Below are 23,140 nucleotides of genomic sequence, written 5' to 3'. Positions count from 1 at the left end.
TTATTATTTCAGCTGTCTTTGGACAAAGGGAGGGGGGGGAAGTGACCGCAGAGAGATCAAGGGTATCTTTGACATTGTTTAGTGAGAAAATACTGACTCTTGTTGAATTACTCTGTTAACGCAGAGCAGACAGAGTATCTCTGATTTTTGTTTGGGTTGTGTTTTGAGGGGGGGTCCCAGCAGAAGATGAAAGCAATGACAGGTGAGTCTTAGTTTGTGCTGTTCCCTACCCAAGTGTTACAGATGGTTGCTACTGCAAAAGAAGAACGAAGGGAATGTGAGAAATGCTGTCCTTCTGCAAACAGCACGTCTTACACGCTCTTCTGCTCTGCTTGTGCCGATGTTCCCCTTCCTTGTTAACAGAACAGCATTTCAGCCAGCAGAATGTATCAATCAACCTTTATTTGTATTGTTGCTGTGGGTCTTGTATACCTCATAAAATTGCTTTAATGGTCAAATTAAACTTTTGACCTCCTGTACAGCTTGCAAGCCACTGGTGTTTTGAGCTGACTGCAGGAACAATTCGGAGGATGCTCGGTTCACTCCAGCATCGATGCTGGCAAAAGGCAACTGAATGCAGGTAATGGAGAGCATAACCTTAGAGAGGAAAACAAATTCAGTGTAATGTTGAACTGTGTGAATGGTGATTGAAAATGACAACTACAGCATGCATGCCTTGATACCAGGTGCCATAGAACTTGCTGACACTTGCATTCTTTTGCTTGAGGTATTCCTTTTCTTGAAAAGTGTTTCTAGTTCAGCAAGTTACAGGGAGATAGTATCAGTCCCACAAAACTTACTGCATAGATTCGAAAATGACAAAGTACTGCGTCCTGCTACTGCAGCCCCATGGATGTAGCCTTTCAGAGTGACTTTTTAATATTTAGAAATGATAAAATAATTGTCTTGGAGGAAGGCAGACAGATGTCTCATCAGGTTTATCTAGAAAATCCTACCGTTTCTCTGAGACATGACCTTTGCCTAGGTCGTCTTATCGTTCTTGCAACTCAACTAGATCACTATGATGGGCACCAGTTGACATACCCTTGAAGTGGATTCAAAATCCGGCCCAAGCTGTGTTGTGGATAGAAGAAAGTAAAACGCTCGTAGTCCTGTTCTGATTGTCAGGATGCTAAGGCTATAATTCAAGTCATTAGGCTTAGTATATAAAGCCCTTCGTAATCCAAGTCTTAAGAATCTGAAAGGTCACTTGTGGTCCAATAATCCTGAATAGTAAATGTGATGAGCTAGTAGTGACTGTCTGATCCTAAAGAACCTCTTAAAATAAATTCTGGTCTGTGCCCCCGAAACATATGCATGTTATTTCTACATGATCCAAGAGGCTGTGCAAAGAACAAGGAGCTTGACTGTTGCACAGCATCATGCCACAATGATTTTTGAAATTATTTTAGTAACAGGACATAAGGAATAGACAGGAGGATGCTCAAGATTTTAAAGACACACACCCTCCTGTGGCTGCAGTGGTCCAGCGGAGACATCTGTGCTGCAGAACTGCTCATCACCAAGATCCCTCACATCCTCCCAAAATCTGCCAGTGCAGCTGCTCATGTAAATAAAATGAGCAAAGGTGGCTTAGATGATAGGAACAGCAGGGCTCATCTCCTGGTCCTGATAGCAGTGTCGGAGATCATTCATACAACAGGGTGTTCACACAGGTGACTGGGACAGTGCATGTGAGGAGAAGCCAGAGGTGCAGCAGTTGGCATTAAGCTGGAAGGTGCTGAGAAGATCTATCGGATCCCAGGTAACTATAGCCCAGCTGTGACCAGCTTGCAGGGATCCAAAAGGCTGTGGCTTTGCAGGGCAGCCCAGGAAGGGGATTTGGTACCTAAAGGTACAGGATGGCTGCATGGAAGGGGCCCCAGGATAGTTTTGTGGGAGAAAAGGACAAGTAGCAATGTGTCAGACTGGGAGGATGCAGGCATGGGGTGATGTGATATTTTACAGGGTTGATTCCATGTGAGATTGAGCACATGGTTTGCTGTGTTGAAATTGGAGAGCTCAGCCCTTTACTCACCTCCTTGACATCTCCTCAGGAAGATGCCAGAGGGGTAAGGAAATGGAGGACTGGAAATGCTCACCCATTTATGGGACCACTTCTAGTGTCCCCTCTTGCTACCTGACCCTCCTTTTCATCCATGCTTTTGTGCTGAGGGCAATTAGATGCCAGCTTGGAGGAGAGCTGGATGACTTTGGTTTTCCTCTTTAGTATCTTTTTGCTGTTCAATTTGTTCAGTATTTGGAGTGATTTGATCTTTACATTGTGTTAATTTAGTGGTGCTCTGGGTATGGTTATCTGTGTGCCCTGAAGGGCCTACTTTTCCATACTATATCGATGTGCAACTTCTGTTAACATCAAGGCATGGTACATGTGTAAAGGTGCACTGAACAGCTAAACTGTTCTTAAATACCTGGCTTTTCTATACAGAATGATTATAAATTTTTTGTCCTTGCCGTGTTTCATCAGAGGATGCTGCCCCACCAGGCAAAGCTGGGGAAGCCTGATCATCCCTTTATTACAGAAGGGAAAAACAGGGAAAGAGATTAAAAGATTTGCCAGCACCACAGAGCAATCAGTGGCTGTGCTGAAAATAGAAACCAGGCTCCTGGTTTCCATTCCCCAAATCTGGCCTCTAGGCAACACGACTATATTAAAAATGTAAATGCAAATATAGAAAATATTTCCTTTTTCAAACCTTCCCTGCTAACATTTTGTGTCCTTTTGATTCCATGCTTCTCAGAATAAGCTGGTAGCACTTGGATCAAAACCTCAAGAACCAGATGAGCTGTTCTCACTGAACATAGCAAAGGAAACGGGACTGAACCACCAAAACCTCAGAGTGACCAAAAAGCTCATGGCAGAAGGTGGGAGGAGGCTTGTGTCTATTTTGAAACAGAAAAGTATTCAGTAGCTATAGGCTACTGTTCAAAACACTTTGATTACTGTATTTAAGGAAGCCAAAAGCAATACCGTAGTGACAGTCCATCAGCCTTTGTATTCTAGAAAACATTCTCTCTTGTAATGCATAGCAGATACAAAGCTGGCAGCTTAGGGACATGCAGGCATTTTAACTGTTTGGCATTAAGTTTGCAGATGATGGGTAAATCAAACCCAACTGAGGTCTGAAGTACATCACCAGAAGAGAGAAGCGAATTGCATCTCACTGAGGTACTGCACAGCTGCAGGGCCTCTTTCTCTTCAAGCCAGAGATGCTGGCAGTACCGTTACTGGTCTCATTCCTTTGGGTTTGTCCCAGCTTTATTTCTGTTCCCATATTGTTTCTCTATGCTGTAAACAGGCTTGATGATCAAAAAATAAAAATAGCATGTGGATGCAACCCAACCAAACAGCCAGGGTAAACTTCATGGGAGAAACTGGATTTAGAAATGCAGCCCTGAGTCATGCCAAAGAGAGTCCGATGTTAAAGGCTTTTTTAAGAAGCAATTGGAAAGAGTCTCCTTTTAAAGACACTTCCCAGTGCTCATTACAGAGCCATAACACTGCAAATTGGGGCTAAATTCCGCCAATCTCACTCTTGTGCATGTGTTTGTCTGAGTAGGGTTATGAGAAGTGGCTGCACTTGTTCAGAAATCCCCCATGGGGTCGGTGACAGCAGCATGTGGCTCACCGTCTTGTCCAGCAAAACTCTGAACGCTGCACAGAGGGGTCATGCACACATTGTCACCGGAGCACGTGAAGTAGAAAGTGGGTGTTATTGGACTCTAGGTAGAGATATAAGCCCCCCCATAGGGTGTCTCAAATTCCTGCTGTTGTTAATGGCAAGCTTCAATAAAAATTAATGGTGAAACTCAGGTGGTGTCAGAAAGAGACTGAGTTGGCCATGGTAAAGCTGATGCATCTTCCCTAAGACATCTCATCGCAGAGCTCAGCTCCTTCTGAATCCCTTTCCATTTGGCAGAGGCCCAAAGTAAGAGATGAGATGAAATTTAAACCATGTTTGAAACTAGATGATCTTCAAGGTCCCTTCCAACCTAAACCATTCAGTGATTGTGTGTGTGATTCTGTGGCAAGCTAAAGACATCCCCTGTTCTCTGGAGTTATGAAGCTCCTTGACCTACTGCGTTCTGGGACCATGTGGTGCTTCCTGCAGGTCACTCACCTGCCTGGACAGTGGAGACACGGTGGTGATGTGGGAGTGACACCTCGTGGTTCACAGGTCTGGGGTAATAGCCTGGCTCCTCTGCAGAGACGTGCTCAGCTTTGGTTGTGAGTCAGTCAAGAGATGAGATAAACACCTAGGAATTTCTTCTTGTGGTTGTTTTTTAGCGACTACAGTAGGCTCTTCTTTAGAAAAGGGAGAATGTTTGCAAGTACTTCACAGTGACTTAGAACCAGCTTTATTCCAACAACTAGATTTATGTTATACCCATAAAATTGCAATGCATAAGGTGTACTGACTACTTCTGGCTTTGTATCCCATCATCCCCTGTTTCATTAAGCCTTTGGAACTCTAAGACTGTTTCAATGGCTGGGTTCAGAAAAGGTCTTTATGTCATCTTCATGCTCATCATTGATACGGTAGCAAGAAAAAAAGCAGTTTTCATTAGCAAAACTTTCCCCTTTTGCCTTTTTTGCTGGCTTAGGAGAGCAGATGTTGTCACTGATGGAGACTGAACGTGACTCAGTTTTCAATGCTCAGCCAGCAGCTTCTGAAATACATCCACATTTTGTGAGGTTAATAACACTGTAGCCACCAATGTTGAATTTTTTACTGGTTCAAGACCATATGTCTCTGACCTAATTAGATTTTTATTGGCTAGTGGTTTATGGAGCAAACCTCTGAGGGGTTTTTGCCCTGTCCATGAAGAATCCCATGAAGAGGGAAATGAAGCTCACTAGCACTGTAATCCTTCTTTAAAATGGGCAAGCACCTCATTCACTTACAGGTTGGTAACTGTTCATGCTGTTAACCTGTCAGATAATACTGCTACATTTTAACTTAAAATTACTGGTTGGATTAAATATTAATCTGTAACCTTAAAAGGAGCAAGAAGCATGGTTCCGCTTTGGCTGGTGATGCAGTGCAATGACAAGCTACCATTGCCAAACCCCACAATTTGCAATCCCCTAAAATGCTTCCAGGGGAGGTCTGGGTTCATTTAAAACTTGAATGGAGATGAGCTCCTTTCTCAGTGTCTGCTGAGACTACAGGCTGGATTTTGTCACTGTAAGTCATGTTTCAAGTGCTCCATGGGTGATAAAATATCCAAATTGTGATAGATTGAGTTACTTTATTATCTGCTGGGGGCACATTTACGGTGTTACCCTTTTTGGTACGCCTGTTAGTGATGACTGCGATTCTGCTCGTGTTTCTGTCACTGTCTCGTATGGTCTTTGAACTAATCTTTTTCTCATTTTCATCGGGCTTTTTCTTCTATAAACCAGGGATAATGGCATTTCTTTAGCTGGAGAGCACTTCACATTCAAGTGAAGGGTAAAGTGCTGTTGCTGGAGAAGAGCTACCATCTCGGACATGAGTGACAGACCCCATCACTCCTTTGGGAAATACGACAAGGCTTTATAAAAGATAATCTGCACGGCACTGCAGAAGCTTGTGTCTCACTTAACACCATTTAAGCACTTTAACCTTCTTCTGACAAATGGACAAATGCCTGGCCTTCAGCTCTGAGCAGAAAACACCAAAACTCTCCAAATCTAGTAAGAGCCAGTGCCCCCAAGTTCTGTTACATGGCACAAGCTCGCAATAGGCAGCTCCAACCTGGAAGGCAAAGGTTGCGCGTGAATTAATGTCTTAAAGGCGCTTGCTGGGTTCAGGGTCAACAGCATTTTGGCTGTGCAAGGCACAGAGGGGTTGGGGCTGTGGGGTTTGAGCCAGAGCTCGCTTGGGGCTGCCCCAGCTTCGCTGTGTCAGGCTGTCACGGCTGTCGGCACGTATTAATGAGCTGAAGAGAAAGGTCTGAGGCGGCTCGTGCTGCTTCAAGGAGCCGTTCAGGGTAACATTTAAAACACAGCTCCCAAGAAAAATAAATGGAGAAGGGCTTAGTTTTTTCCTGCAAGCTGCAGCCATGGAGCTGAGAAAGTGCTGCTGAGGCCACCCATGCTGGAGGGACCTGCCCTCCACGTGGGTCCTGCAGCATCCTGCTGCTCCCATTGGCTTCCCAAGGCATGGCTCCCGGCACACTCGTGCTTGCTTGGAGATGGGGATGGGGAGGAAAAGCCCACTCGCGGAGATGGGAAATGGTGTTTTCGGGGTTGCAACCTAAAGAACCCAACCTGGGCACCTGACCTTTTTACTTTGGCAAGGTTGGCTTTTATTTGGTGTGTAGCAATGCAGGACTATAGAGGTGCCTGCATGTGATTTCATGTTTGTTTTGGAAGAAGTGCTGGTCTCAGGCTCTGTTGATGTTAGGAAGGCAGCGGTCGCATGAGGATGCGTCCCAGCCTGATATGGGGTGATGCAGGCAGCAGAAGTGGATGTTCCCACAGTGCTGGGGATGGCAGTGTGGCTTTGCCACCCAGACACAGGCATGCATGTGCAGAGCTTTCTGTGCAGGTAAATGCCATACAGGCAGGGCAGGGCTGCCCATGGGTACCAGCAGGGAGCAGGTCCGGGTGGGAAGCAAAGGGTTTTTTCAGAGAGAAAAGGGAGGGGGGGGGAAGTTGAAATCTTCATGCAGAAAGAGAGGAGTGGAAAAGTATTTATCTTAAATATGTCGTGTTTGTGCATAATTAAGCACCAGCTAAAAGCTGGGATTGAAGCTTCTAGGATCAGAGACTGGGCAGATGGGATGAGAATGCCAGGGAAGGAGAATTTTAAAAACACAGCAAACCCTGCTCTAAGATATGCTGCAGCTGGGTTTGCCAGTGGTGCTGGGGAAGGAGAAGCCCAGTGTGATGGTGAACAGCAAGCCCTGAAGCCTCAGAGAAATGTAAAAGGCCTGAGAGCAGAGTTTCTGCCAGGCTGGCCGCTGGAGAGGCTAAATGTCTAAACACAGTGCTCATCAGGTAAAGTGGCTTCAGGCTGGAGCTGCCACGTGTGCTAGGGGAAGGGATGGAGCATTCACCTCTGCTGTGAGGTTATTTTACCCTGAAAAACACTCTAGAATCAAAGGAATGGGCAATGTGGCTTGGAACTGAGGCCTCTTTCCATAAAGCAGAAATAGAGTATTTCTTACCGCCAGATGCCCAGAAGGGACATGAATTCACTGTCCACCTGCAGGAGAGGTTGGGACACAGCCGGGTGATGGGGACTTTGCTGCAGGGTTAGAAAACGCATCCCAGTGCGTTCTGTGTGCCACTGCTGTACCTGCTGGTAAATAACATGGTGCTTTGGGGGACAGTTTATCCACCAGCTCAATGTAGTCCCCCACATCACAGAGCAAGATTCTGAAGGCTCTCTCTGCTAATTCCTGCAGGAGCAGGGCCCAAGCAGTGTGCTGCTCCCAATACCCCTTGCTGTGCAAAGTTACAGTAGGATACATCCAGAAATGGTGATTATCACAGTATGAATTTTAATCCCTCTTGCCCATTACTGGCTCCAAGGATGGAAGGAGACCTCACTTTCTGCTCTTCACTCCTCTTTGTCCAAGAGTGGCTGATTTGAAAGGGCTCAGCCTCCAATTAATTATACACAGCCCAAAGGAATTACTTTCTTTCCCAACTACAAATCCACGGGTGGATCGATCCTGGGGCACTCTGTGTAAGCGCTTTTCTTTCTCTAATTTCTCCTGCGACTTTTGACATGGCCCTGCCCTGACTGGGGACATTGATGATTATTTTTTTTTTCAGAGAGATCATTTACTCCTAGATAAAGATTAATTTTAACTTTAAATTTTAACTGAAATCTCTTAAGTGAAAACGTTTTTATAGGCCAGCTAAGATGCTGTTGTCTTTGCCCAGCTTTGCCTGTCACGGGCTGCTTCACCGAGCAGGTAATAAGTAACCTTTCCTCCCTCTGGGTGGGTTGAGGGCAGAGGGCTGGCAGAAGTAGGCTGATGGCCTCCTTGCTCCCTTCTCCTTGGGAATCGTAAACAATTTTAGTGTCAGTGACCTCTCTCTGCCCCTTGTTTTGGGTAATCCTTGTGGTGCACGCAGATGCCATTCCTACACCGTTCCCTGCTTCCCTCTATGTGGAGCCTAAAAGACCTCCCAGAAATGACTGTGGTGAAAGGGCAGCAGCTGAGTCAGGCCCAGGGGAGCGGGGCTTCAGGCACAACGGCTGCATTCACAGCCCAGCCCTGACACACGCTCCAGAGCTGTCCAGGGCACAGCCCTGCACCACACTTCTCAGAGCCACATAGACAGGTCGTTGTCCAAGCAAGGATGCAGACGTACATATCCAGACTCCCAGTCTCCTGCTTTTACCACAGATGGTTTGTAGCACAAGTGGGTTTGGGGTGGATGGACCGTTCCCAGGTGATGCAGGGTTTGAGAGAGGACTGGGTATGACCTAGGATTACATCTCCTGCCTGAGATGGATGGGAGAGTGCAGGTTTGAATGGGCGTTGTGTCCAGTCTAAGTGTGAACCTTGCTGAACCTTGGAACAGTCCCAAAGCATCCTCAAGGCTGGTACCATCTCGTAGCACAGTATGGAGCAGCACAAAATCCTTGTGATCTAAAAGACCTGGAAAAAAGAGATGTCAAAGTCTCTTTTCCTACCTAGGGGACCATTGCATCATTTGTCTGATCAGAGTGATTTTACACAAGTGATGTGTTTCCACTGGTGTCTCTGACAGATCTCACACCATTAGACACTGCCACAAACTAGTGGAAACAGCAGGTCTTTTACAAAACCTTCCATGTTCACACTGAGTCTGTAATGCAGCTCTCCAAGACATGTTTTTTATATTCCTTTTGTTGTGTATAGAGTGCAAGCGGTACCAGTTAACACTGGATGGGGAGCAGAAAGCAATGCCCCTTGCTAAAAGAGCCACTCATGAAAGAGTTTTGTTTCCCTTCACTGGGAGAAAATGCTTCACTGCAAGGGGACAAGAAGATGAAGAGGAGGGAAGATGGTGTCCACTAGTGGTCCACCCAGCTTCACACATGGTCTGGAGTGAGTCTCTTCCCCTGCAGGACCTGCTTCTCCTACACTGTACCATGATGAGCAATGCTTGTCTACCCTGAAGGATTATTTTGGGATAAGTATTTGTAAAGAGCTGTCAGTGTTCAGAGAGGTTAGATGAAGAGGATGGAACAGAGAGATGAAAAGGAAATCTTAAGAGAAATTGCGTGATCAATGCCTGATGAAGCAGATATGGGACTCCCAGGTGCTGGGAAATCGTTGCAGGCAGAAGAATCCAAGATAGGCTTCGAAATGAAGCAAACCTGCCCTACTGCACTTGGTGGGGAGCCTGCACACAAACTGTGCTTCGACTTTGCCTTTTGCAGACATAGATTCCAGATTTTATGGAGAGCTGGGGGTAGAGGGGAAGATTGTGCAAAGTGCAGCAAAACCCCTGACATCATTTACTCTGGATAAGTATAATGCGATCATACAAGCATTCTAAGGAAGGTGTGTCAGTGGCTTGCCAGAAGGGCAAGCTCCACCAAAATATGGCAGCCTTCATGCCCTTCTTCATCTGTGGAGTGTGTGCACTGCTTTTTGCAGCTGCACTCTGTGTGTTAAAAGTTTTCAAGCAATCATCAGCTTTAAATTTGCCTTCTGGTCCATTTCCTCTTCCCATCATTGGCAACCTGCATTTGCTGGACATCAGAAGGCAAGACAAGTCACTAATGAAGGTAAGAACAAGTGTCCTTTGTTTCTAGCCTGTCGAATGTCAGCAAGTACCCATTAAAAGTTCTCTCTGATGAGAGTACTGAGATGATTTTTGGTGCCAAATTGTTGGGTTTTTTTACAATGTGATGTTTCAATGGTTTCAGAACGACCAAGTGTCATTTCAGAAGGACCAAACTGTTGGGGACTGCTAAAACTGTTCAACAGAGTCCTAACTCTGCAGAGAGTGATGATAAATATGAACAGTGTTTCAGTGAGAACTACTCTACACATTGAAAACTATGAGTGTCTGCATCAGATCAGACCAATGGACCTAAATTTTGGCATCTTCCTTGTGCTGTGAAATACCTCAAAATATTTGCGTGTCCACGTAGCCAAATTGAAAGATGGATGCTTAATCGTGATTGCCAAAATAGCTTGTATTTCTTATGTTGCCAGTTTTTCATGAGAATGGGAATTAATATAGCACAACTCAAAGAAGAGATATCGAACTCATTTGAAACAGTGAACGACTTGGACTTACGAAGACAAAGTTCTCTATAGGAGTCACAGTTTCCTTGCATCTCTCTTCTAGAAAAAAGGGGAAATTTCAATGTGTTCTGTCTCTCAGAGCCAAAATGCAGCTCAGCCCAGCTGCATTTTCAGTCAGGACATGGGGTGTGAATATCTTGCACCTTACACCAAGCCTTTTAGCATCAAGTTGCCAGCAGCCCTCAGACCTGCTTGGCATAATGTAGGGAAGAGGAGCTGGCTTTCCCTGTCTCATTCCCATCGCTGTGCTATGTGAGGAGCCTCCAAGATGCCTATGGAGATGTGTCTTCATCTTACACCAAGCAGCTCACAGTTGGCTCAATGCCCAGAACTTAGGAGCTGGGAAGTGCTTTGGACTGTGGTTTCTGTTTCTGACAAGACCAGAAATCCTTCTGCAGAGGAAGGCAGGGGAGAAGGAGTTTCGGCATTGTGCATGGACATAGTGGGAAGGATAAGCAAAGCAGAGGCTGGAAAGGAGGTGACTTGAAGACCGAGGAGCAGGTGATAGCATCTTAGTGAACACAGGTATTGGGCACATTGGCCACGCTGATGCCTTATTTTCCCCATGGAACTATAACACCAAGAAGCCAGCTGGGAAAGGGGTCTGCTGCTGAAACCAGCCAGGGAAGGGGTCTGTGGCTGCAGCCCAGAGGAGCCTCTCACCATCCTCTGCCCTTCGCAGTCAGGACAGAGCAGATACAGCCTGCAGCTGCAGCACCATAGCTGCAGCTATGGGTGAGGAGAGATTTTACACTGGGGCTTGCGAGAACTGCAGTAGTGATCTGAAAGCTTACTTAAAAGCCAGAATTTTAAGGTATTACTTAGCAAATAAATGACCTGGAGTAGACAATCCTCCTTGAAAGGAGAATCCCTAAAGGATGAATCAGCAACCAGCCATGGTTTTGACCAAATGTTTGAAATCAGTGTCCTGTGAGTTACTTTTTTTTGCAGAAACTCAACAAGTCTGGCTATATTGCTGAAACATTGATCAGACTCTGCCTGGGGCTACCTGCTTGCTTTGGTAGAGCAGGAGGTGTTGCAAAGCTGTGGAACCTTCTCTAGTCACCTTTGCCAGAGCTGGTCCCTTTTATGGGACATTAGGCTTCGTCTCACAATAGCTTTATCAAGTTTCAACTGCATTGCTCTCAGTCAAGTCTTAATTCCTCCTAGGGCCTGGCAGGACCATGTTTGTGAGCCTCCAGAGAACTCCTGCTACCCAGTAGCTCAGATTTCATTACAAAGTCCTGCTGTGCATTGGCTTGAAATCTATGGTGCAGCAGAAATAAAAAGCAGAGTGTGGTATTGTGGTTATTTTCTAAGGCAAGTTGAAAGAGCAATGGTTTCTTATGCCTTCATATGTCCATCCTTGGTGAATCATATAGACCTGTTTGCATTAATTGCAGCAAAGCTTTCATTTCACTTTTATAAGAAATATGGACACCTCTGCTTTTTCATTCTCTTATGGTGGACAGTAGCCTTACAGCCTCCTCAGTCAGCAATTGCTCTGTATCTGTCTGCCAAATCTTGATGATGCTTTTACGCTGCTGGTGGTGATCAAAATGTCTTTTTCTCTTCTGCCTCTTTTAACCTCCTGCACCAAACTGAGCCCAACCAACTCAGAAAACCAGTGGTTTTATGGGAGCTTCTGAGTTAAGCAGACCACCATTTATCTGCTTTGATTCCTTTTTTATTTAAGTGTCCTGGGGCTTTATCACTGCCATCCCTCCAATCCTTCTGGCCACAGAAGGAGGAGGGAAGGCAACTCTTCATCTACCCAGGCAGGATGCACCACTGCCACTGATGACTCTATGCTCTGATTTTCCTCTCTTTCTAGATTTCAGAGAAATATGGCCCCGTTTTCACCATCCACTTGGGGTTTCAGAAGGTGGTGGTGCCGACTGGCTACAGGACAGTAAAGGATGCTCTTCTGAACACAAGGGATGTGCTTGCAGACAGACCACCTTTACCCATATTCTATCACATCCAACATAGAAACAGTACTGGCAGGTTGAAAAGATAAGGATGTGCTTGTTTTGCTGTTTCTCAAAGGTGTTGTTTCACTGCAGCAGTATTAAAGAATCTTGAGCTGCATCCTTATCATTGAGGGCTACATTTTGTGGAGCTTGGGGGCAGTTGTTTGTTTTATTAAAGAAAATGGGATCTTCTTATTTGCCTTATCAGGTTTTTGCTTTTAGAGGCACTTGGGACACATTTCAAGAAGGTTTTGGTTTTTTTTTTTGTAGTGCAGAGGGAAGGAAATTATTTTTCACAATGTGAAGGCTGAGGGCCTTATGCAATCTCTTTTCTACAGTTACTGGAGTTCAGACAAAGCGTGGATCACGCATGACTCATGATAAAGACTGCAAGAACTGGCAAGAGCGTAATAGCACGGGCTGTTTGTACCTCAGACAATTACTTCTGTAAACAGATTTTTGGCGTGTTTCTGAATAGCATGTTAAAAAGTAGTACGTTGCCCAAGACTAGACATTGAAAAACAATGAAGGGAATAATCCTGGGCTGAAAGGAAAAGATGTGATGACCTAATATGTATATAATGCATACAGCGTGTGGGGCTTTTTTTCATCTTGTCTTTAAGAGTGAGGCCCAGCGTGAGGAAGGGAACGCTGCACTACTTTCCCAAGCACAGGATGAAGATGTAAAATATATTCAGTCCTGGAAGCCCTGCTGGGAAGGGAGGACTTCAAATTGTAGCCAAACACCTCTGTGCCCTCTTGGCTGAGCCCTTTTTTTTGGCCAATGGGTTAGCCAGCTTGAGGGTATTCCCTATCTGTAAGCAAAGGTGCCTCCCTGTCATCCCTCCTCCTCCCCCTGCACAGTACATCATAGTTTATCTTCTAAACCGCAAGTCCTGTTCATGATGGGGATGGAGTGATGTCATCTGCTCTTAGCCTCGCTCTCTGAAACAGCTGGATCCTTTTTCTAAGGCAAACCAAGTCGGCCTGAGACAAATACCATGCATAGAGCTTTTTACTGTGTATGGCTGCAAAGAGACAAAGCTATAAGCAAGGCAAACCCAGGGCTTTGCTGTGAACAGCACCCAACTTCAACGTATTGCTTCCTACCCTCCTGAACCTACCTGGGGTAGTGATTGCCCAAGACAGCCCTGTAGCACCCCACAGTCATCTCCCAAGCAGGCTCCTCCAGGTTGCAAAATACCTGTGCTCCCCAGCTGTGCTTTTGTTGTTTTGGAGCAAATCCTGAACCACCTCAGCAAACAGGGCATGTGCTCCTTCCATAGGTGTGTTCTTTTCTTCTCGAGCTCTGGAAGAAAACATGACGGTTCACCATAGCTGCCATGAGGGATCTTGGCACAGGGAAGCATCTTGGTGAAGAAAGGATGCTTGAGGAGCTTCGCTTTCTCATTGAGTTGATCAAATCCTTCGAAGGTGAGCTGGGGTATCAGGTGTTTCATGCTACTTTACAAAGACACCGTGAAGACCTCTGTGTTGCTCCAGAAATGACAAGTGCAGTTATGTTGTTCATTTCTAGGTAGACCTTTCCAATTGTGGTTTTTGAATATGGCTCCCAGCAACATCACCTTTGCTATTCTCTTTGGGAGAAGGTTTGATTATAGAGCCCTAACATTTCTTACCCTGTTAAGACTCATAGATGAAGTTATGCACCTTGGCTCTCAATCCTTGCATGCAAGTTACCCACTATGCTGAGATGCTCCAGTATCTCACCTGATTTGGTAGGTCAACTCAATTTACTTCTGCTGGATGCATTTGGGGTATCTTTAGGTTACTGAAATATAAGATTCATAGAAGCATAGGGTGGTTTGGGCTGGAAGGGACCTTGAAAGATATCTAATCCAACCTCCCTGCCATGGATAGGGACAAGATTCTTTCTTTGGGGGTTTCCTCCTCCATGAAATCGTCCTGTGAAGGAGGCCCAACATCATGTGGTGGCACTGGGCTGAGATGCTGATGTGACTGTGCCAGCAGAAGGAATGTGTTTGGTTCTTCTACAGCCAGAAAGTGCAATAACTGAGGTTTCCAGCATGGTGGGACTTGGCATGGGCAGAGTCCAGGAGCATCAGTAGACATCCTCAGAAGTGCTATAGACACCTCCCTTTATGTTATTCTTAGTCACTTTATTTAGCAAACTTCATGGTTTATGGCAAGCTGTAGCCTCCCATGAGGAAATAGACCCTAATGTAGATCTGGGATCTGGGTAACCTATCTTCAGTGTTTCACAGTAAATGAAAACGTTCCTGGAGTGTGTCTCAAAGGTGTTTTTAGCACTTTTGGCAGAGTTCACAAAGATTCTGCTTTCCTGGGGTTTTGATGTTTTCTTGGTTTTGGTAGTATTTTTCCAGCAGTACCCAGAATGAAACAATGCAGCATATTCTATTCCCTAGTATTTTCAGGCCAAACAAGGCTCTGATGGAAGAGACAGGAGGGAATCGGGTCCCTCTTGGAAGGCATGGCCATAGTTTCTTTCTTTAAAAAGACACCAGTGATAAAAGTATTGAAATACTGGCTTTATTTGTGGATGCACAAATTAAATCAGCCAGGCTTATTCCAGTTATTTTCTGCTGGATGCTGTGGGAATGTTCATACACAAGTAACCTCTTCTCTTAGGAAAATTACGCATGTATTTGGGGGTTACTTGGTTTTGCTCACTTGTTACAGTTTAAGAAACTAGTGAAGTTACAGAGTTGTAGTACAAAGTACAGAGCCGCAGACATTTATATATGGACCTCTCGTACCTCTTGTTGTGGCATTAAATCAATACCTGCTCAATGGAGCCACATAAAAGGAGTATTTCGACTAAGAGGCTTTCATCTGAACCAAGAGCTCTTGTTAAATTTAATCCTTCATCACAGGGGATAGAGAGTATTAGTTACTTAAGGTAATAGTGAAACACTCATCCACAAAGCTGTTAACAAAAAGATGTGGATGAATTCCTTACCTGAATGAGAACTACTTACAATAGCTACAGTTTACAATAGCACAACATCCCTTCTCTTTTAATCTCTACAGCAGGTTTGGTTTGTGCAGAAATTACCACCTGTTAGAAAGTGCAGGAGATGTGGTGAATCTTATCCTGCAGCCAGTTTACTTGTAACATTGAGAAATGGTGTAAGTAACCCCCCGCACATAAAACTCAACTGTTTATTGTGCTGCGAAATTTAACGATGCCGAGAACTAAGTGTAATTGATTTATAATTCATGGGAAAGTTAAAAAATACGATCTAACAACTTTAAAACAGAAGTATTTTGGCTCGCTAAACATGGAGAGTTTTCTTCGTGTAATGCAAGTGCTTTATCTTTTTGGTTTATTACCTCTTTAAAAATGTAATTTCATTGTTTCATGAGTTCACTATCACTTCCCCTTAATTGTATTTTTTTTCCTAATTCGTGTTTATAGGCTCTGTCTAGACAAGCCTGATGGGCTCCATTCATTTCTGTGGAGAACTTTTAATAAGAGGAGGCATTTTTATACATTTAAATTTTGTAGTAACCAAAAAAAGAGAGACCCCAGCCGCATCGCATACATGATTTCTCCGTTATGGTACTTGAGTTTTACAAGGTGAGTTTTTTCCTTTGTAGCTATTAATTCCTACCCATTCCTTGGATTTCTCCTCAAACCTCACAAGGTGATACTGAAAAAAGTAGAAGTGTGTGTTACCTTCAAGAAGTGCAGCAAGGAAAGCAAAGAAAGCGTTAGTGAGAACAACCTGAAGAGCTACACTGATGCGCTGGTATTCAAACAAGAGGTATTTTAACAATATGACAATTCCTAGTGCTGTATCTTATACAGAGAAGCTCTTTGTTTCTTGTCTAATGAACATACTCTTCAATGGTCTATATGAAAATTTTGGGTAACCATCCTTCTATTTGAATATGTTAAATTCTGCTTTTTGAATGAAAACCAAGAAATAATTAACTATTCCTTATCACATGAATGTCTAAAACTTGTCCTCAGGTGTCAGCTACAGTCCCTTCCTTGCTAGAGAGAGAAGTAATATCATTTTCCCAATGCACTCCAGGCAGACACACATCACTCCCTACAGGTATGAGAAGAGGCAACAGATTGCCACTTGCAGAGATGCAGAAGTTCTTACTGCATTTGTACAAATACATCACCAGCTCCCACACAGTGGATTTACCAACAGGAATGCTAGTGTGGGAGTATGGCAAGGAAGGGTCAATCTATATCTGCCCTTTTCCTCCCAGTGTTTGTATCTGTGTACTTCAGATGGGCGGTGGGCAGGATGGGTGCTTGGGCCTGATGCCGTGTGCAAGTGCCTCAGCTGTTGCACACAAGAACGGGCAAAGTGTTTTCCATCAGCAGCACAAAGCAGAAACAGCAGAGTTGACGTGACAGAGGTGTCCTGGGCCTTCATGGCTTTCCTGTCGCTCCTAGGAGGGAGCCACACACATAGGCAAATTCCAGCTCACTGACATGGGAAAGCATAGTCCTGCACCTCTCATCAGTTTCTGCCGTCTCAGGATCCTTCCAGTGTCTGAAGGGGGCCTATAGGGATGCTGGGGAGGGACTCTTCATTAGAGACTGTAGTGATAGGACAAGGGGTAACGGGTTAAAACTGAAACAGGGCAAGTTTAGATGGATATAAGGAAGAAGTTCTTTACTGTGAGGGTGGTGAGGCACTGGAATGGGTTGCCCAGGGAGGTTGTGAATGCTCCATCCCTGGCAGTGTTCAAGGCCAGGTTGGACAGAGCCTTGGGTGATGTGATTTAGCATGAGGTGTCCCTGCCCATGGCAGAGGGGTTGGAACTTGATGATCTAAAGGTCCTTTCCACCCCTAACCATTCTATGATTCTATGATTCTATGATCCACGAGCAGGGGCTAGAAGTCCTCAGTCAATAAGAGAACCACTGCCCATAGCAGATAAATGTCATGTGATCTTCAAAAATCAGTGAATTTGTCCAAATTGTTCATTTTGGGGAAGCAAAATCTCAAGTGTGCAAATATTTCTGCTGAAAACTGAAGCATTTCTGTACTGAAATGTCAATGCGGTGCATTATGGCACATGCATCCCACTGTAATGTCTCTGAAGGCTAGGTTACCCCTCCTAGTTCTCTGTTCCCATGCTAACAGGAGTTGGTTTTTTCTTTGTGCTTCCCTAAAGGAGCTGAATAAAAGCAATACACTTTGGCATGATGATGATTACTGGCCGCTGCACTTGACCTGCTCATGGCTGGCACCGAGATGACATCCACTGCACTGCAATGGGCCATCCTGCTGCTGTTGAAGTACCCCGAGATTCAAAGTAAGATATCTTTATGGTTTTGTTTTTCTTACACAGTGTACTGAAGTGCTCTGCAGTGACTTCATAAGTGATGTTCACCTGTAAAAGCTTTGTAGCTTCTCATGTGTGCCAGAGCATGCAAAATCTGAACATCTGGAACCTGTCCACTTCCATCCAAACCTTGTATGGTACCGCTGAGGACCAAAGCATTTGAGGGGTTGTTCTCCATCTGCTCCCAGGGGCAGCAAACCTCCTGCCCTGAGGTAGCCCAGCCAACGGTCAGCATGAACAAGATTTGCAGGTGCTTTACCACTGAGGGAAACACACTTTATGCCTTTTCTTTGCCTTACAGAAAAGATGCACTCAGAGATTGAGCAAGTTCTTGGTCCTGGTTGCTTGCCTACCTTTGAGGACTGGAAAAAAATGCCACTTACCAATGCAATGATCCACGGGGTGCAGAGATTTGTTGCCCTCCTGCCACGTGTTACACGGTGCACCTCGGTTGGCACCCTCTTTAAAGGTTATTTCATTCCCAAGGTACTTGCTGCTCCTCAGTTGAAGAGGGGAGTGCAGCACACCAGTGACCCACAGGGAAATTGTCACGAGGAGTAGGGGAGCTTGAAGCACAAGGCTTTTGGTGGGGAAGAACCAGTTCCCTAACCCCTGTCTCCTCTGAGTCCAGCCTAATGGCAGTGTGACTTCAGGGTTATGTACACAACTTCCCATTTCACATAACTCAGTCTTCATAACCTGGAGTCTGTTCCCTATTCTGTTCACTTTCCATCACCGCTTGTGCCCTGTAGAGCAGTGCTGCCTCTGGGGTACCATGGCATCATCTCATCACCTTGCTTCAAGCAAGCAGAGATCAGCTGGGCAGCAAGGAAGCCTGGCCCGTGTCTTTCTTCTGCTTCATAACTCAGACACAGCCAACAACTATTGTTTAATCACATATTAGTCAGTAATTCCAGTGAACACTAACTAAGGGTCATGTACAAGCCCAGAAATTAGTTCTTCAGAGGTAGAAGTTTGCTTTCAGACACAGCCCAAAGGGAGGAATGATTACATGGCTGAATGGGCAAGGCAGACTCTTGCTGCAACCCCACATGCTAAAGCAAAGCATGGCTGTGCTGCAGGGAACAACAGTGGTTCCTCTGCTCACCTCTGTGCTGCTGGATAAAACGCAGTGGGAAATGCCTTGATGAATTCAACCCCAACCACTTTCTTGATGTGGATGGGAACTTCATAAAGAAGAAAGCATTCCTGCCTTTCTCCACAGGTAATGAAAGTGTTTGATCCTGCACAGGGCCCCACATTCCCAGTGCCCCTCAGAAGAGACTAGCCTAGTGGCAGGATCTGAGCCTCTATTGGGAACAGCATTGGTATTGGTGGTGGGGATGGTTTAGAAATACCTGCCCTAGGTTTTGATGACTTGCAAACAGCCCTTCAGCCCATGCTGGAAGGCATGCTGGGGCCTACAAAAAGTTCAGCACCTACAAATGAGTTCAACCTTCCCCCTGCCTTGGGAAGGCTGGTTTCTAGGGTGTCCCAGATCAATTCCTTCTGGGCACAGAGTGAAACAACCCTTTTCAAATGCCTGTAGGAGACCAACAATGATGGCTGCTGAATATCATGCCATGCTCTTTTGCATTTCTGAGGCCTGTGCTGTCCTTCACACTATCAAGTAGCAGGGAAGAGATGTTGGGTTGAGCCACCACTTACCCAATCACTCCACCAACAGCCATGCTTTGACACTGCAGGGCAGAGAAACTGCATTGGAGAAAGTCTTGCCACGATGGAGCTCTTCATCTTCTTCACAGGCTTGATACAGAAGTTGAGTTTTAAGCCTCTACCTGGGGTCAAAGAATCTGAGCTGGACACAACTGCAGAGGCTGGGTTCACCGTGAGACCCCAGCCACAGTGTGTCTGTGCTGTGCTATGCCAATAAAGCCAAGGCTCTGAACTGAGAAAGATCCATGTAATAGTTTTCTGCAGAGCCTAGCAGATGCACTAAAGAGAAATCAGATCCCTGTGCAGTAGCTACAAGTAGAGTCTTCTTACCCAAAGCCTTGCAAGTAATGGCTACATGCCATTGAACAAATACTTGGTCAGGACCCAGGTCGCCTTACCTACCAGGATGGTTAGTGGGTAAGGTGACCTGGAAAATGCCAGCCAGACATGACTGGAAATAGCAGGACAGTCAGTACTTTACACATCAAAAGTAGAGTGTAAGAAAGTTACCCTTGTTCTGAGCCTCTAGGAGAGGATGTTTCTCAAGAGTGGGTAGTTACTTCACTTGGAGAGCAGTAGCAGATAAAAGGTTGTGTCATCATCTAATCCCTGCTCTTTTCCCATTCTCTGCTGCACATGGGATAAATTAATCCCAGATACCTACACTTCTATGTGTGATGGATGTTCTTCTAACACTTTACAAATTTCTGATTTTGAATCCCAGATGTCAGAACCTGGATTTCTTAGGTTCCCCTTGCTCTGAGGGACCTCAGCAAGGTTCATTGGGAGTCTTTGGCTCTTTCTGGGTACAGGCTCTGCTATGCCTGCGCTGATATAGGGCTTAACAGCTCTCCCCAGACAGTGAAGACACTCCCCAGCATTTTTGCAAAGGTAGCTCAGATACACAGACACAACCTCTTTTCAGATACACAGACACAACCTCTTTTCAGAGCACGATGTGTGAACAAGAAAGCATGCAAACACTGTAGAGATGTGTTTCTAAATGTCTAAGATGCTCTTCCTCAAGCAGCACAGAAGCTGGGCAGATCCAGGCAAAGCAACAGAAAATCTGCCCATCTCCCCTTTCCTTACATCTCCCAGCTTTCTGTGGGACTTCTCAGGACCCTCCCTTTTCCTGACATTCCCTATCTTCTTCTCCTCTGAAATGACTGCAGATGGAGCCTCATCACATCCGCTCATCAGGGAAGACAACGGGACTCTTGAGGCAGCTGGCTTCTTCCTTGGTCTGAAATGCTGAGTGGAGGCCAGAAGGATCTGATAGGCTTGCAATGGGAGGTGGGTTAAGCCATTGTCCCCGTTGTGTTTGAGATGGTTAGTCCCTCAGAGGGATCAGTGTCTGCTGTAGGATGAGAAGACCACTTCTCCTGTGCCCTGTGTACCACTTGATTCTTCCAGGTTAATAGTAAATAAATGCCTTTGCTCCCAGACTTGCTCACAGGTGAATGCAGTTGGACTGGGTTCCATAAAGCCTCAAGGCTTGGATCTGCCCTCCCTACCCAGCCTGAATCTGGGGCTGGCAGGGTGTTTTACCCCAGTAAGAACTGCAGGGCTGGGCTGTCTGTGACTCAGAGGGATCATGTTGCCATCTCGTGGCAAAAATAAAATAGAAATGATATTCTGCACAGTGCTTATTTCTCTGGCTCAGTGGGGCTGCAGATACAAAGCAGCCCTTGTTTTACAGATCTATACAGTTCCTGCAATCCTTGCATCTGACCATCGCCCCTCTGAGAACAGGAGCTCTGGTTCCCAGCATCACACAGAGCTTGGGATGACAGGCTGGGCTGCATGTGGCAGGAGCCACAGACATGGTGTCAGTCGGGTTTGTACAGATCTTACTTTAAGAACCAAGCCACCTGTCCTGCTCCAAGGTGTTTGCCTTCAGTTCGAGTCAATGTGTTGCAAGGCACAAACATGTTTTGCAGCTAAAGGGAAGACCCTCAGGGCCACTGAGGAATGTGGAAATGGTATTTCCACCTTTGAGAGCTGATGTTTTCTGCTAGATAAATATGTAGCCGAGTTATAGTCAGTGTTCTGCCATCATTTGGTTGAACAAAGAAATGGGAGGCAGACCCTTTCTTTTATGGAGATGTATTCAGCTGTCTAACTCAGTATGCTGGGGAGGAAGCACTTCCAAACACAGGCACAAGTAGGATGCACTTTTCAAAGGAATCAAACCTGTTTTCCTTGGATGTTTGCACCTGGTAGCTCGTGGCTCTGGGGCACGGGTATTGCGCAGTCAGCTGCATCTGTGCATGCAGGCAGTGCTGCTGCAGAGTGCCAGTGCAGAAGGTGATGTCCAAACCCAGCAGGCTCAGAAGGCTGCTATGCCATATACAAAGGGATCCATCTCTTTCCTTCAAAGCCAAGAACCTGTAAGCCCATGGCAGGGTGTCAGGTCTGAGGTTCCACTGGTGAATTCATGCAGATTGGAGCCCACTCTAGTGTTGTCCTGCAGAGCTCTAGATCATTGCCATAGCTGTGTTTTGAGTTCATATCACTTTTGGAGGGGGCTAGAGCAGGAGCAGTCCTGGCCTTTCTGAAGCAAAAGGCAAAAGTCTCTCTTATTTCAGCAAAACCAAGACTTCCTTCACTCTGTTGATATGTGCCTTGCTCCCCAGTTGCCTTACCTGCCTCACCCTGCCTTCCCTGAAGAAGACCTCATCCTGCTACCACCACTCCTCAAGAGTGACCTTGCCAGCAGGTAATATTTCAGGAGCGCAAGAGGTGGGAGGCTCAGGGTCCAAGGCACTAAGCAGAGGGACAGCACCAGCCTCAGTGAAGCTGTGGTGACAACCTTTCATTCAGCCTCTGCAAGCAAGAATTGAAGGCATAAAAGTGAAAAACCAAGGCTAGCCCCAGGACTGACTGGTAGCCCATAGCCAAGTGCAAAGGGAAAGCTCTGCCCTGGAGAAACCACTGTGCAGGAGGGTCTCCTGTTGAGCTGTTTTTTCTGAGGATGAGGGTATGCATCACCTTTCACCCAGGAGATACAAGCAAAATCATAACATTTGTTGTCACTCTGCGCTCAGGATCAGCCTTTCATGGCATTTGTATTTCTGTGTAATGCAAAGCTGGGAGGGAGGCATATGAAATATAATGAAGACATGGGATTCAGATTTTACTGTGTTCCCAGGAAGGGGGAAACAAACAACGTGATGAAGCATGTGATAAGAAAATGCATATGGAGAAGCGGCAAGTCACAGGCAGATAAATGGATGAAAAATTGTCCGAGCTATGCATCAGCTGGAATAAGATTGCAGAATATGGTGGCAGATAAGAGTGCTACAGACAGGGACAACCGCCACACAAAGCTAGAGAGGAAAGGAAAACAACCAAAATTGCATCTCACCTAATCCCTGATCCCAATTCTCCTTGATGAGTGCGTGCAATACAAAACATTGGGCACCATTTGCGTGGCTGGTTCTAATGGCCAGACCATCTCAAAGACCAAATTGAAAGATGGTTTTGGCTTTTAACAGTAACCAGGAGGTCTGAAGTGAGGAACAGTGTTTGTGCCTATTTAACAAGGTTAAGAAAGACAGGGATACATGCAACTAGAAATGGGTCTAGTTTATTTGTCTGTATCATTAGCCTTTTATGATCAGTTGCTGGTGCAAATCTCATGTGGCCTTATGGTTTAGACTTCAGGTTTGGAAATGTAGATCTTGTTTCATTCAGACTCTGAAGCAGTGTTGAACTTGATGGTAGCAGTACTTGCTTACCTCAGCAGGTTTGCAGACTCTGGGGCGTCTTTCAGGACATTGTTCCAAGGCAGAAATAACTTTGTCCTCAATTCATGTGAATCAACCTGTTTTTTTCACTCCCAGTGTTTGACTTTGTGGCCAAGTCTGGCAGGGTTTTGCTAGAAGCTATGGATA

The 23,140-nt window shown here is 45.5% G+C and overlaps 1 pseudogene; it reads left to right on the top strand.

Annotated features, from left to right (window-relative positions):
- Window positions 1–7,915: 7,915 nt before the first annotated feature.
- Window positions 7,916–19,458, top strand: LOC133279884 (cytochrome P450 2W1-like; annotated as a pseudogene).
- The last annotated feature ends 3,682 nt before the right edge of the window (window positions 19,459–23,140 follow it).

The sequence above is a fragment of the Pezoporus flaviventris genome, unplaced genomic scaffold (genome assembly GCF_033815535.1).
Source record: "Pezoporus flaviventris isolate CSIRO_AGI_PZ_B2104156 unplaced genomic scaffold, CSIRO_AGI_Pfla_v1 ptg000078l, whole genome shotgun sequence".
Taxonomy (NCBI): Eukaryota; Metazoa; Chordata; class Aves; order Psittaciformes; family Psittacidae; genus Pezoporus; species Pezoporus flaviventris.
Note: the sequence above shows the minus strand (reverse complement) of the source record. Positions and strands in the feature narration are given on the sequence as shown.